General features: G+C 44.2%; 1 pseudogene; it reads right to left on the reverse strand.

Moving 5' to 3' along the window:
* The window catches only part of LOC100959877, a 21,617-nt pseudogene that overhangs the window by 3,763 nt on the left and 1,433 nt on the right, over positions 1 to 16,421 (reverse strand).

Here is a 16,421-nt window from a genome sequence, read left to right on the forward strand (position 1 = left end):
GAATCACTTAAGCCCAAGTGTTTACTGTGAGCTGTGACACCACAGCACTCTACTGAGGATGTCAAAATGAGACTCTGTCTCAAAAAAAAAAAAAAAAAGAAAAAAAAGAAAAGAAAAGAAAAGAAAACTATGGCTGGGCATGGTGGCTCACATGTGTAATCCCAGCACTCTGGAAAGCTGAGGTGGATGGATCCCTTGAGCTCAGGAGTTTGAGACCATCCTGAGCAAGATTCATCTCTCCATTAAAAACAGAAAAAATAGGCAAGCATTGTGGTGGGCACCCATAGTCCCAGCTACTCAGGAAACTGAGGCAAGAGGATCGCTTGAGCCTAGGAGTTTGAAGTTGCAGTAAGCTATGATATCATTGCCTTCCAGCTTGGGTGACAGAGTTAGATTCTACCTCAAAAAAAAACAAATTTTTTTTGGCTCGGTGCCCATGGCACAGTGGTAATGGCGCCAGCCACATACACTGAAGTTGGTGGCTTCCAACCCAGGTCGGGCGAGCTAACCAACAATGACAACTGCAATAAAAAATAGTCAGGCATTGTGGAAGGCACCTGTAGTCCCAGCTACTTGGGAAGCTGAGGCAAGAGAATCGGTTGAACCCAAGAGTTTGAGGTTGCTGTGAGCTGTGATGCCATAGCACTCTACTGAGGACAACATAGTAAGACTGTCTAAAAAATAAAATTTGGGGCTTGGCGCCTGTGGCTCAAGTAAGGCGCCAGCCACATACACCTAAGGTGTTGGGTTCAAATCCAGCCTAGGCCCACCAAACAACAATGACGGCTGCAACCAAAAAATAGCCGGGCGTTGTGGCAGGCACCTGTGGTCCCAGCTACTTGGGAGGCTGAGGCAGGACACTCGCTTGAGCCCAGGAATTGGAGGTTGCTGTGAGCTGTGATGCCATGGCACTCTACCCAGGGGGATAGCTTGAGGCTCTGTCTCAAAATAATAATAATAATAAAATAAAATAAAATTTGGGGGCAGCACCTGTTTCTCAAAGGAGTAGGGCATCAGCCCCATATGCCGGAGGAGGCGGGTTCAAACCCAGCCCTGGCCTAAAACTGCAAAATAAAATAATAAAATGTTCATACAATGAAACACACTAATTTTGAGTGCATGACTCAATTAATTTTAACAAATGTACATACCTATATAATTATCACCATAATCAAAATGCTAAGTCTGACAATTAAGTTCATGAACTCATCCTAGAGAAAGTACTACATATCTCATTACTAAATAAATGATATGCAGCATCATTTATTGATATTTAGTATCATTATTGACTTGGGCTGTAATGACAGTCACATTCAAAGTATTCCCCTTGGGAAGCTATTCTCTGATACCAGCACCTAGTCTACCTTTCAAAGTGATTTTGGAACTCTTTCTGGAAAGGCCATCAGAGCTTTCTCATCATATTACCCTTGATGTCCTGAATATCATCAAAATTTCTTCCTTGCAGTATTTCCTTTACCTTCAGGTAAAGAAAAAGGTCATTAGTGGTCAGAACGGACAAGTAGGGAAGGTGTTCTAATATAGCTTTTTTTTTTTTTTTGAGACACAGTCTCACTATGTGCACCCGCCACAATGCCTGGCTAATTTTTCGTTGCAATTGTCATTGTTGTTTAGCAGGCCTGGGCTGAGTTCGAACCCACCTGCCTCTGTGTATGTGGCCGGCACCCTAACCACTGAGCTAAAGGCACCATGCCAATATAGCTATTTGTTTACTTGCTAAAAACTCACACAGTGCCACATGAGTTGGTGCATTGTCTTGATGCAAGAGCCACTCCTTTCTCATGCCAGGATTTTCAGTTCAGATTTCCCTGTTTCTCTATTAATGTTTACTTGGTCTGCTATTCTTCTCATAGTCAGCCAACAATTTTGATGCACAACTCAATGAACTTTCATAACATTTTTGTTAGTTCAGCTCTTTACTGGCTGCCCTAACCTCTTTTCATCAGTGATGCTTTCTCTCCCCTCAGAAAAAAGTTTAATCCATTTGTACACTGCCCTTTTCTTCATGGCATTATCCTCATAAACTTGAACTAACATTCAAGTTAGTTCACTTGATTGAACTGATTTCACTTTCACTCTTGCCAAGTTTAACAAGAAATTTAATGTTTGTTTGTTGCTCTAATTCAAGCGCCAACATTTTCATGACAGCACACAAAAATGTGTTTCATTATGAAACAACCATAATTAACACCACTCAGGAAGGCACTTCCACACATCGACACAAACACAGCTGTGAGTCACTGATATACCAAAGTTATAAAACCTTACTGAGTTGTTAGTTCAATACTAATAATAATAATCTTGAATCTAATCAACTCTCTGGATCTAACCATTAGTTTATAGGAAATAAGAGGGATAGAAGAAAAGGTTAGGCTCAGCACCTTAGCTCAGCGGTTAGAGTGCCAGCCACATACACTGAGGCTGGTGGGTTCAAACCTGGCCTGGGCCTGCTAAACAACAATGATGACTGCTACGACAACAACAAAAATAGCTGGGCATTGTGGTGGGCACCTGTAGTCCCAGCTACTTGGAAGGCTGAGGCAAGAGAATTGCATAAGCCCAGAAGTTTGAGGTTGCTGTGAGCTGTGACACCATGGTACTCTACCCAGGGTGGCAAAGTAAGACTCTGTCTCAAAAAAAATAAATAATGGGCGGCACTTGTGGCTCAGTGGGTAGGGTGCCAGCCCCATATACCAAGGGTGGTGGGTTCAGACCCAGCCCTGGCCAAACTGCAACAAAAAATAGCCAGGCATTGTGGTGGGCGCCTGTAGTCCCAGCTACTTAGGAGGCTGAGGCAAGAGAATTGCCTAAGCCCAGGAATTGGAGATTGCTGTGAGCTGTGACGCCATAGTACTCAACTAAGGGCAATAAAGTAAGACTCTGTCTCAAAAAATAAATAAATAAATAAAAGAGTCCTAAGCTGTAATGTGTGTACTTGCTTTGGGTTCTCATTCAAACAAATCAGCTATAAAAGAAGATTTTTAACTGAGTTCTTACAATGTGACTCCTGATTGCTCCAACAGTACTATATCCAAGGTGGTATGTCAAGAGCCTTCACAAACATCCCATCACCAAAAAGCCTCAAAGCCCTATAAGGTGTGTCCCTCTTTTACAGATGAGAAAATCAAGGCCCAGAGGAGATAAACATCCTACTCAAGGTCACACAACCAAGGATTCACATCCAAGTCTGCCTGACTCTGAAACCCATGAGTGAGTCCAACCAAACTGTCTAGGTGTTCTCTTGGAGGAGAGGGTAACCCAAGGACTGACAGGTGAGACACTCCACAGATAGTAGTAGGATGGTGAGTTGGCATTACATTTCAACTGGGTCTTGAATAGGAGTTCGCCAGGCAGAGAAGAGAGGAGAGAGGTAGAAAAGCCTTTCAGATAAAGGCAGGAAAAGATCATGACATCTTAGGGAGTGCAGAGCTCCTCCCCATGGCTGGAACTCCTGGTGTTCAGGAGGATGGGGAAGATGAAAAAGCCAGAAAGGTCCCCAGAAGGCAGAGCATGAGGACATGGCGGCCACTATTTAGGTGGTTATCCTAAATAATCATTATATACAGTGCATTGCTGGACAGGCCCTGGCAGGGCCGGATGATCCTGCATGCCACCATTTAGTGCTGTTTATTCACGTACAAGGCCTTCTTATAAAGTTAGGAAACTGGATGCTCCAAGGACCACAGTGCCAGGCAAGGACGCAGTGCATGAAGTGTGCTTAGTAATGCATTTAGTAGCAACTAACTATAAATTTAGTCTAGAGAAGCAATGCTTTGAAAATAGAACTATTTTTAGAGGGATAGTGTGTAACCTTATAACCTATAAGGAGGAATCTGTTTCACTTATACTATAATGATCAATAACATTGCTGATGCTTGCTTTTACTGTGAGAATATAAAAGTAACAAAGAGAAACAGAAGAGCAAAACAGCTCTTTGAGGAGATATCCTCACTGTTCTCTGGAATTGCTGGCTTTTCTGTAAATAAAAGTGGAATTGTTGATCTCTCATCCACTTCTCTGTTGATTGGCTTGGGTGACAGTAGATGGATTCCTTAGTCTGGCAACAGAGGGACTTCTCAAGGAGCTTGCTCTCATAGGCAAAGGGAAGCCACACAAGTCTCCAAGAAAGAAGTGACAGGGTCTTATTTAAAAGAGGTTACCCTGGCAGCTTGGTGCCTGCTCATGCAGCCCCTAGGCCTTCTCATACCTACAGGCTTCCTTCCCCCTGCAGGCTCAGCACTGGCCCTGTCCAGGAAGCAATCCTGGCCTAAGCGGGAGGTGTGTGAGGATGTTGGGTCCCACGTTCTGCAGGCTCAGGCCTAGGTCAACTTTGCCAGCCACTTTCTGTTAGCTGCCTCCTCTAGGCTGCCCTCCTCATCTTCATGAGATGATGATTGCTCCTATTTTATTGAAAAACAAAATGAGAATTCTCTCAACCTCTCTGCTCCTACCCACACCAGCACTGACACCTCCAGCTCCTATAAACAGCCACAGACTTATCAAAGAGACAGGGATCCTCTGGGGACCTCAGGCTGATTCCTCCCCGTAGGAACGCATTCCTTCCCATTTTTTCAGAGATCTGATGTCTCTGCTTACTCCCTTTCTCCTGCACTGCCAAGTTCTCTCTCCACAGACCCTCTGTTTTCAGTTTGTGAAACACACTAAGTCTCCCGTGTGTTGAGGGAACCTTTCTCAACTTGGCAACCTCAAACCACTTCCCTATCTCACTCCCACGTTCACAATCGAGTTTCTTGCAAGAGCTGTTCATACTCACTATCTCCACTTCCTCATCTCTACTTCTCCACCTACTTGAGTCTGGCTTCTGCTGTCACCATTCCATGCAGACTTACCCTCGCCAAGGCTACCAATAGTTTTCTGATCCTTGAATCAGACAAACATGGTTAGAAGATTGCCTGAGGCAACTGACTACTACCTCTTCCTGAAGCTAGTTACTCTTTCTTTGGCATCTGGGGCCCCACCCTGCCCTGGTTCTCTTCTCTTCTATGAAGCTTCCTCTCTTGATCCCTTTTAGATGTTCCTTACCTTGCCTGTTACAGTCCTCGCGAGGACTCCACCTGTTTTGTCACACCCAACTCTGCTTATTTTATTTTATTTTGAGACAAAGACTCAAGCTGTCCCCCTGGGTAGAGTGCAATGGCATCATAGCTCACAGCAACCTCCAACTCTTGGGCTCAAGTGATCCTCTTGCCTCAGTTTTTCTATTTTTAGCAGAGATAGGGTCTCGCTTTTCCTCAGGCTGGTCTTGAACCCATGAACTCAAGTGAACCACCCGCCTTGGTCTCCCAAGGTGCTGGGATTACAGGTGTGAGCCATCGTGCCCAGCCTAGACACCCAACTCTTCACACTGTCTCACCCATGTCAGCAGTTCCAGCTACATACCAGGACAACTCCCAGCTGGTCTCCCTGTTCCCTGGTTCTGACTGTAAGTCTCACTGGCACCTCGGGGAGGGCCTCATGAAGGAGGGAAATTTTTTCCTTTTTTTTTTTTTTTTGAGACAGAGTCTCACTTTGTTGCTCTTGGTAGAGTGCTGTGATGTCATGGCTCACAGCAACCTCAAACTCTTGGACTTAAGCGATTCTCTTGCCTCAGCTTCTCAAGTAGCTGGGACTACAGGTGCCTGCCACAATGCCCAGCTAATGTTTTTTGGTTGTAGTTGTCATTGTTGTTTGGCAGGCCCAGGTTGGATTCGAACCCACCAGTTCCTGTTTATGCGGCTGGCGCCCTAGCCGCTGAGCTACAGGCACCAAGCAAAGGAGGAAGTCTTGACCTTGAATCTCCCACTTTCTCTCCACCTGAGTCCAGATACCTGGGCCTCTGCTTGAGCCCTTTAATCTGCTCATCAGCACATCTTCCTCTGATCAAAAAAAAATTTTTTTTTTTTTTTTGAGAGAGAGCCTCCTTTGTCGCCCTCAGTAGAGCGCTGTGGCATCATAGTTCACAACAACCTCCAACTCCTAGGCTTAAGGGACTCTCTTGCCTCAGCCTCCCGAGTAGCTGGGACTATGGGCACCTGCCACACGCCCAGCTATTTTTTGTTGCAGTTTGGAGGGGGCCAGGTTTGAACCCGCTACCCTCTGTATATGGGGGCGGCGCCCTACTCACTGAGCCACAGGCGCCGCCCTGATCAAAATGTTTTATGACATTGCTAGAATCACTGTCCTTAAAGGCAAAAGTGATTAATATGCCTACTGTACAAAAACCCTACCAGCTCCTCAATACCTCTAGAGAAAAGTCAAGACTCCCTGAGCCTGGCAAGCAAAGCCATTTATGATCTTCTGCATCTAAACATCTGGTCTGTCCAGCACTACCCAAGCTCAATACATGCCCTGAGGCCTCTGGTTCAGAGGCTGAGCCCTCTGATGTCCACAAGGGAAAGAGTGGGGGTGGGTGTTCCATTCTGGGTACCCATTGTGTAATAAAAAACCACCCTAGGGCGGCACCTGTGGCTCAAAGCGGTAGGGCGCCGCCCCATATGCTGGAGGTGGTGGGTTTAAACCCAGCCCCAACCAAAAAAAACTGCCAAAAAGAAAATAAAAAACACCCTAAAACTTCGTGACTTAGGCTGGGCACAGTTGCTCATGCCTCTAATCCTAGCATTCTGGGATACAGAAGAGGGAGGATTGTTGAGCTTAGGAGTTCAAGACCAGCCTAAACAAGAGCAAGGCCCTGTTTCTACTAAAAATAGAAAAAATTAGACAGGTATGGTGGCAGGCACCTATAGTCCCAGCTACTTGGAAGGCTGAGGCAGGAGGATCACATAAACCCAGAAGTTTGAAGTTAGGCCAGCACAGTGGCTCACACCTGTAATCCTAGCACTCTGAGGGACGCAGACAGGTGGATTGCTTGAGCTCAGGAGTTCAAGAGACCAGCCTGAGCAAGAGCAAGATCCCATCTCTAAAAACAGCTGGGTGTGGCTCAGCGCCTATAGCTCAACCGGCTAGGGCGCCAGCCACGTACACCTAAGGTGGCGGGTTCGAATCCCCAGCCCGGACCCGCCAAACAACAATGACGGCTGCAACCAAAAAATAGCCGGGCGTTGTGGCGGGCGCCTGTGGTCCCAGCTACTTGGGAGGCGGAGGCAGGAGACTCGCTTGAGCCCAGGAGTTGGAGGTTGCTGTGAGCTGTAATGCCACGGCACTCTGCCCAGGGGGACAGCTTGAGGCTCTGTCTCAAAAAAAAAAAAAAAAACAAACAAACAAAAAAAAAAAAACAGCTGGGTGTTGTGGCGGGCACCTGTAGTCCCAGCTACTTGGGAGGCTAAGGCAAGAGAATAGCTTGAGCCCAAGAGTTTGAGGTTGCTGTGAGCTATGATGCCATTGTCCTCTACCAGGGGTGACAAAGAAGCTTGAGGTCGCTATGAACTGGGCTGATTCCATAGCACTCTAGTCTGGACAACAGAGTAAGGCTCTGTTTTGAAAAAAGTGGATATATTTTAAAAGTGGATTTTTTTTTTAAAGTGGAAGCTTTTAAAAACTTCATGACTTAAAACGACACCCATTTTATTATTTCTCAGTCTAGGATTCTGAGAAGGAGGTGTCCCCAGAGAGTACTCCAAGAAGGAGGCACAAGCTACCAGTCCTCTGAAAGGATAGGAATCATTTTACCACATTCTATTGGTTAAGCACTCAGAAGACCAGCCTAGATTTCAGGGGAGGGGAAATAAACCCCTCCTTTTGCGGTAGAGAGTTACAAAGAATTTACAGCCATCTTTAATCCATTATCAAGGACTATGCAGGTTATGAGTTATAATAGGGAATAGAAGGACTGTCGCTGTGTTAGACATTTTTCTCCATGCAAAAATGCTGGCCCCGTTTAGCCATACCTGGTTTTTTGAGATAAGTTGGATATATGGATTTTTATGTGAAAGCTCCAGATCTTTCAATGTCGGTAACTAATGCAAAAAGTTCTAAAAATGTTGTGTGAGCAAAACTAAATATATATATATATTTGGTTTGGATGTGGTTTTTCTGGCCAACAATGTTTTTTCAACTCTGCTCTTTGCCCCTGGCATGAGCTTAAAATCTCTTACTCTATTTGCTCTCACATGTTTATGTAACCTACTCATCCTTTAAGACTCAGGTCAAGATTTCCTTCTCTTTGAAGCCTTCCTTAACATACCCTTCCCTCTGACACACAGCTACTCCTCAGATGGTGTCCTTTCTGCCCTGCAGCCCTGGCCCCTGGTGCATCCCTCCAACATTATAATTAGCACCTTGGATGTATGTTTGCAAATCCAGCTCCTCCACCAGACTGAGTTTTACTTGCTCAGTGCAGGGCACCATACATGGCTGGAATTCAATAAACACGAGCTTCTTCCTTTCCCAACACTTCTAAGCAACCAACTTTCTTGCACGCTCTGCCTCCACTGCTTTTTTCTCTGGCCAGTCCATTCTGTGTCCCTGCTGCCATTACCCTGGTCAACTAAAGCATATTCCCACCTCTTCTTCGCCATAGGGATTAGTTTAGAGAGGATTTATGACCCATTGTAGATCAATGAGAGGTTTCCTAAGGAACTATTGTTGGAACTATTGGGAATGAGATTTCTTTCTGTTCTAGTTGACGAAACAGTAGAAGAGCCTGCCTGAAAATGAAGCTAACACAGGCAAGAGATTGGTGAGACAAATTCCTGATGACATTATTTGAATGCCTATACTTAGGTTTTCCAGAAGCCAACTATACCTAGGACTTTTCACTTATATCATTTAATAAGTTTTTTTTGCCTATTTAAATCAGATATTTATAATACTTGAAGAGGAGTTGATGCCTCCCTTCATTATTTTTTTACTTTTTTTTTTGTAGAGACAGAGTCTTACTTTATCACCCTCGGTAAGTGCCATGACGTTACCCACTCACAGCAACCTCCAACTCCTGGGCTTAGGCAATTCTCTTGCCTCAGCCTCCCCGTAGCTGGGACTATAGGGTCCCCGCCACAACACCCGGCTATTTTTTGTTGTTGCAGTTTGGCCAGGGTCGGATTTGAACCTGCCACCCTTGGTATATAGGGTTGGCGCCCTAACCACTGAGCCACAGGTGCTGCCCATTTTTTTACTTTTCTTGAGACAGATTCTCACTCTGTTGCCCAGTCTAGAGTGCTAGGGCATCATAGTTCACAGCAACTTCAGTCTCAAGCAATCTTCTTGCCTTGGCCTCCTGAGTAGTTGGAACTATAATCATCTGCCACAATGTCTGTCTAATTTTTCTATTTTTAGTAGAGACAAGGTGTCGCGCTTGCTCACACTGGTCCCAAAGTTGTGAGCTCAGGCAATCTACCCACCTCGACCTCCCAGAATGTGGGGATTACAGGCAGGAGCCACCAAGCTGGGCCTGCCTCCCTTTCTTATTGTCTCAAGAGCAAATAATTCCTACTGTTGATAAGAAAGGAGTTTAGCTTCAGTAAGAGAAGACTAGTAGCACATATTTCACAATCCAGCTATATGTAGCTATTTCAGAATCACAGAATGTGATTATCTTTCTTAAAAAATAGCTTTGATGAAATATCATCTAACCCCAGTGAGAATGGCCCACATCATAAAATCTCAAAACTATAGATGATGGCTTGGATGTGGAGAGAAAGGAACACTTTTACCCTGCTGGTGGGACTGTGAACTAATACAACCTTTTTGGAAGGAAGTATGGAGAACCCTTAAAAAACTCAAGCTAGACCTCCCATTCGATCCTGCAATCCCATTACTGGGCATCTACCCAGAAGGAAAAAAAATCTTTTTACCGTAAGGACACTTGCACTACACTGTTTATCCCAGCTCAATTTACAATCGCCCGGCTCAGCGCCTATAGCTCAACCGGCTAAGGCGTCAGCCACGTACACCTAAGGTGGCAGGTTTGAATCCCCAGCCCAGACCCGCCAAAACAACAATGATGGCTGCAACCAAAAAAATAGCCGGGCGTTGTGGCGGGCGCCTGTGGTCCCAGCTATTTGGGAGGCGGAGGCAGGAGACTCACTTGAGCCCAGGAGTTGGAGGTTGCCGTGAGCTGTAATGCCACAGCACTCTACCCAGGGGGACAGCTTGAGGCTCTGTCTAAAAAAAAAAAAAAAAAAATTTACAATCGCCCAAATGTGGAAACAGCCTAAATGCCCACCAACCCAGGAATCAGTTAACAAGCTATGGTATGTGTATACCATGGAATACTATTCAGCCATTAAAAAGATGGAGACTTTACATCCTTTGTATTAACCTGGATGGAAGTGGAGCACATTATCCTTAGTAAAGCATCACAAGAATGGAGGAGCATGAATCCTATGTGCTCAATTCTCATATGAGGACAATTAATGACCTAGTACATGGTGGGGATGGGGGAAGGGGGGACTAGAGAGAGAGAGAAGGAGGGAGAAGGGTGGGGGGAAGAAAGAGCAGAGAGAGGGAAGGAGGAAGGAGGTGGAAGAAGGGAAGAGCAGAGAAAGGGAAGGAGGGAGGGTGGAGGGGGTCTTAGTGTGTGACACACCTCTTGGGGGGCAAGATACAGTTATAAGAGGGACTTTACCGAAGAAATGCAATCAGGATAACCTGATTTCTTGTACCCTCAATGAATCCCCAACAATAAAATAAAAATAGCTTTGATGTTGCTCTCTTGCTTTATAAACTCTAATAGGTTCCCACCATTTTCCTGATGAATCCAAATTCTTCCTCGTTATCTCTATACAGAGTTATATCCCTTCAAATAGAATTGCATAATTTTTCAGGAAAGAGCAGTTAAATAAAATTACCTAATTTTATTTTACGAGCTGGGAGATATATTTTTATTTATTATTTTACATTTCTACCGGGAGTTTATGAAGAGTCTAATGTCTTCACACCCTCACCAGTACTTCTTATTATCTAACTTTTTGATTATAGCCACTCTTATGGACGTGAAATGTTATAGTACCTTGTGCTTTTTATTCACATTTCCCTAGTGACTAAAGATGCTGAACATCTTTTTGTGTGCTTATTGGCTATTTATACTTTATTTTTTACTTTTTTGAGACAGAGTCTCACTATGTCACCCTCAGTAGAGTACCATCGCGTCACAGCTCACAGCAACCTCAAACTCTTGGGCTTAAGCGATTCTCTTGCCTCAGCCTCCCAAGTAGCTGGGACTACAGGCCAGCTAATTTTTTGTTGCAGTTATCCTTGTTGTCTACATGGCCCAGGCTGGGCTCAAACCTACCAGCCTTGGTGTATGTGGCAGGCGCCCTAACCACTGAGTTACAGGCACCGAGCCTATACTTTTTTTTTTAACAGAATGTCTATTCAGATCCTTGCCCATTTTCCTCCTCCTCCACCTGTTTTCTTCTTCCTCTCTTCTTCTTTTCTGCTTCCCTTTCTCCTTCTCCATCTACTTTGTTTTAAGAGACAGGGTCTCACTTTGTCAGCTGGGCTAATGTACAATGGTGGGCACAATCAGCTCACTGCAGCCTTGAACCCCTGCTTTTGCTCATTTTTAATTGAGTCACTTGTCTTTTTATTATTAAATTATAATGGTTCTTTATATATTTTGGATACAAGTCCTATATCAGATATATGATTGGCAAATGTTTTCTGACATTCTGCGGATTTTACACTTTCTTGATGGTATCCCTTGAAACATAAAAGTTTCAGATTTAAAGAAGTCCAATTTGTTTTTTCTTGTTACTTATGCTTTTGGTGACATATCTAAGAAAATTGTCAAATTTAAGGCCATGAAGATGTTCCTACCTTTTCTTCTAAGAGTTTTATCCATTTTTTTTGAGACAGAGTCTCACTCTGTTACCCAGGTCAGAGTGCTGTGGTGTCAGCTTAGGTCACAGCAACTTCAAACTCCTGGGCTTGAGCAGCCCTCTTGCCTCAAGTAGCTGGGACTACAGGTGCATTCTACAAGACCCAGCTAAGTTTTTCTATGTTTAGTAGATATGGGGTCTTGCTCTTGCTCAGGCTGGTCTCCAACTCCTGAGCTCAAGTGATCCTGCTGCCTCAGCCTCCCAAGAGTGTTAGAATCACAGGCGTGAGCTACCGCACCCAGGCAAGTTTTAAAGTGTTATCTCTTACATTTGGGATTTAAAAAATCTATCTTGAGTTAATTTTTGTATATGGTATGAGGTAGAGGCTCCAAATTCATTAATTTATGTATGTATATTTTCAATATATTCAAAGGTATACAAAGATCTGATAATTAGGTTTGCAAACTCTGGTAGTGCCAGTAGCTTAGGGGGTAGAATGTCGGCCACATGTACCAGAGCTGGTGGGTTTGAACCCAGCCCTGCTTGCTAAAAACAAAAAAATAGCTGGGCCTTGTGGTGGTTGCCTGTAGTCCCAGCTACTTGGGAGGCTGAGGCAAGAGAATGGCTTACTCCCAAGAGTTTGAGGTTGCTATGAGCTGTGACGCCACACTCTACTGAGGGCAACAAAGTGAGACTCTGTCTCAATTAAAAAAAAAAAAAAGTTGCCAAACTCGTCCTAGAAAAAGTGCTATATACCTCATTGTCAAATATCACTACCATCACCTTCAAACTACTTCCCCTTGGGAAGTTATACACCAGCATCAGCACTTAGTCTATCCTTCAAAACAATTTTGGAACTCTTTTTCTGGAATGATCATCAGAGTTATTGTTGTATGAGATCTGACAATTAAGTTCTTGAACTTGTCACCATGCGCTTAAATTGGCAGCCCTGTACAAACTCAATAGGGTTTCATCACCTTGGTGTATCAGTTTCTCATAGTTGTATTCATGTTGACATGTGGTGGTGTCTTGCTGAGTGGCATTCGTTATTGTTCTTTCAGGTTTTTGTGTGCTGTATGATGACAGGTCTGATGGCCATTGCAGAAAAAGAGTTCCAAAATTGCTTTCAAGGGTGGACTAAGCACTGGCATTAGTGCACAGCTTCTTGAAGGGAGTAGTTCAAAGCGTAAACTTAATTGTCAAGCCTCATACAGCACTATTCGTTCAAAGACTATTCTTTCCCTCAGTGAATTGTTTGGCACCTTATCCAAAATCAATTGACCATAAGTGCAGTAGAATCTCTGTAAGTTGGCCACTCAAGTGACTGTAACAAACTGGTCAACATAAGGAACTAGGCCTATTGTACTGATACATACATGTGGTTCATGTCCAATCTATGAAAGTTAGGTTAACTTAAGCAGGTGATCAGTGTAGGGAGGTGGTCATCTATGGAGGGTCCATTGTACATTCTGTTGGTGCTGAGCTTCCCAGGCTGGCTTTCTTTTCTTTTTCTTTTTCTTTAGAGACAGAGTCTTACTATGTTGCCCTCAGTAGAGTGCTGTGGCGTCACAGCTCACAACAACCTCCAGCTCTTGGACTTAGGCAATTCTCTTACCTCAGCCTCCTGAGTAGCTGGGACTACAGGCACCCGCCACAACGTCCAGCTATTTTGTTGTTGTTGTTGCAGTTTGGCTGAGGCCAGGTTTGAATCCCCCACCTTCGGTATCTGGGTCCAGCGCCCTACTCACTGAGCCACAGGCGCTGCCCCCAGACCAACTTTCTAACAGGGGCTTGGACAGAGTAGTCATGTTTCACAGCAGCCCCCCTCTCTCTGGAAACAGCAGCCAGGAATTTCTATCAGGCTCTTACTGAAGACCCTCACATAGTCTAATCTAATCCACCCAGGAACTTTGAAAAATAGTATTATGCCTATTTTACAGATGGAGAAACTGAGGCAGAGAGATTATATGTCTGAGTCAAGGCCACCCAGACAATAGGTGATACCCTTAAGAGTAAAGATCCCCTGCCTTGACCTATCTTCTGTGGCATTCTGGCCCCAGGGTCCCTGCAGCTCCTGTCTGCCTTCGTATCTGGCTAGGAACAGCACCTCAAAACAGGGCTATTACCTCAGGAGGTCTGCAAACCAACACTTGTTATTTTCCAGGTTTGTTTTTTATTATTGTTGGCTTTTTTTTTTTTCCCAAAATGGTCATTCTAACAGGTGTGAGGTGATATCTCATTATGGTTTTGTGATATTATGAGATATATGTACACATATGCAGGTTTTCATCCCTGTTCATGGCTAATAACTCCCACACCCTTTGTTATAATTTGGGGACACTTTAGGCCTCAGAAGCAAGCCTCCGGCAACAGAATCTCTCTCTCAGACTTTCTCCTGCTTTCCTCTCAGCTGCTCCTTTCCCCCCACCCTACTAAAGGCAGGAATCCTCCCCTACCTTTCTGTTTCAGAGACAGCCATTAAGAACTTCTCTGACCTACCTTTTCTGATTGTAGGTCATAAGACTCATGTCAGAAGAAATCCTGCCCACACCCTGGAGGAAGGAATGCTGCACAGGAGGCCAGCAAGAATCTGAACAGACAGGCCTTGCTGGGATTCCTCGCTAAGTCTGTTAGTATTAGATTATACTATTCTCATCCAATCATAGTTCTACACAGTTGAATATGTGCAGGTTCCTGGAGGGTGGCGCACTGCAGGGATGTCTGGAAACTCCAGGGCCCTTCCCTCTTGCCTCTTCATCTGTATCCTTTGTAATATCCTTTATAACAAACTGGTGAATGTAAGTTGTTTCCCTTTTTTTATTTTTATTTTTTTGGCAGTTTTTGGTCAGGGCTGGGTTTGAACCCACCGCCTCCCACCTCTGGTATATGGGGCCGTCACCCTACTCTCCTTGAGCCACAGGTGCCACCCAGTTGTTTCCCATCTTGAAGCTGATTGGTCAGAAGTTCCAGAGGCACAGACTTGGTGTCTTAAGGCAGAGGTGGGGGTGGGGGGGTAGTCTTATGGGAACTGACCCTATTTCCAGGCAGGTAGTATAGGAATTGAATTGGAGGACACTGGCTCGGCACCTGCGGCTTAAGTGGCTAAGATGCCAGCCACATACACCTAAGGCGGCAGGTTCGAATCCAGCCCGGGCCCACCAAAAACAACAATGACGCCTGCAACCAAAAAATAGCTGGGCGTTGTGGTGGGCACCTGTGGTCCCAGCTACTTGGGAGGCTGAGGCAGGAGACTCACTTGAGCCCAGGAGTTGGAGGTTGCTGTGAGCTATGATGCAACAGCACTCTACCCAGGAGGATGGTTTGAGGCTCTGTCTCAAAAAAAAAAAAAAAAAAAGAATTGGAGGACACCCAGCTGGTGTCTGCTGAAGAACTTATTGCTTGCTTGGGGGGGGGGGGGGCGGGGGGACACCCCCCCACAAATTTGGTCGCAGTAGTCTTCTGTAGTGATTGTTGTTGTACTGTGAAAGCAGACAAAAATTATAGTTCATCTTTTTTTCTTTAGAGATTTTAATTTGCATTTCCCTGGTAATTAGTGACATAGTTATGCTTTAATGAGTTCTTTAGGACTTTCTATATACAAGATCATGTTGGGCCAGGCACAATGGCTCAGGCAGGTAGATTGCTTGAGCTCAGGAGTCCCAGACCACCCTGAGCAAGAGTGAGACTCCATTTCTACTAAAAATAGAAAAACTAACTGGGCATTGTAGTGATTGCCTATAGTCCCAGCTACTTGGAAGGCTGAACCAAGAGGATTGCTTGAGCCCAAGAGTTAGGGGTTGCTATGAGCTATGATAACATGGTACTCTACCGAGGGTGACAAAGTGAGACTCCAAAAAAAATAAATAAATAAACCCCCAAAAAATGTCATCTGCAAATAGAGATAGTTTCACTTCTTCTTTTCCCAGCTAAATGTTATTTATTTATTTATTAAATCATAGCCATGTATATTAATGCAATCATGGGGTACAATGTGCTGGTTTTATATACAATTTGAATGTTTCCATCAAACTGGTTAACACAGCCTTCACGGCATTTTCTTAGCCAACTAAATGCTTTTTTTAATTTCACTTTCTTGCTTAATTTTTCTGGCTGGAATCTCCAGCACAATGTAGAATATAAATAACCAGAGTGGACATCCTTGTCTTGTTTTGATCTTTTAGGAACTTTCATTATTAAGCATGATGTTAGCTGTGGGTTTTTAATATGTGCTCTTTATCTATGGTTGAGGAAGTTCTCTATTTCTAGTTTGTTGCATGGTTTTTATTATGAAAGAATGTTGAATTTTGTCAAAGGCTTTTTCCTGCATCTATTCAAATGATTGAGTTTTTTTTTCTTTATTCTAATACTATGGTGTATTAATTTATTTTCAGATATTAACCCAACCTTGAATTCCTGGGATAAATTTCCCTTGATCATGGTGTGCTATCCTTGTCATGTGTTGCTGGATTCTGTTTGCTAACATTTCTTTGAAGATTTCTGCCTTTATATTCATAGATTATTGATTTACAGTTTTCTTTCTTTTTTTTTTTTTTTTTGAGACAGAGTTATGTTACCCTTGGTAAAGTGCTGTGGCCTTGCAGCTCACAGCAACCTCAAACTCTTCGGCTTAAGTGATTCTCTTGCCTCAGCCTCCCAAGTAGCTGGAACTACAGGCACCCGCCACAA

Source organism: Otolemur garnettii, unplaced genomic scaffold (genome assembly GCF_000181295.1).
Source record: "Otolemur garnettii isolate 467f Iridium unplaced genomic scaffold, OtoGar3 scaffold00096, whole genome shotgun sequence".
Classification (NCBI taxonomy): Eukaryota; Metazoa; Chordata; class Mammalia; order Primates; family Galagidae; genus Otolemur; species Otolemur garnettii.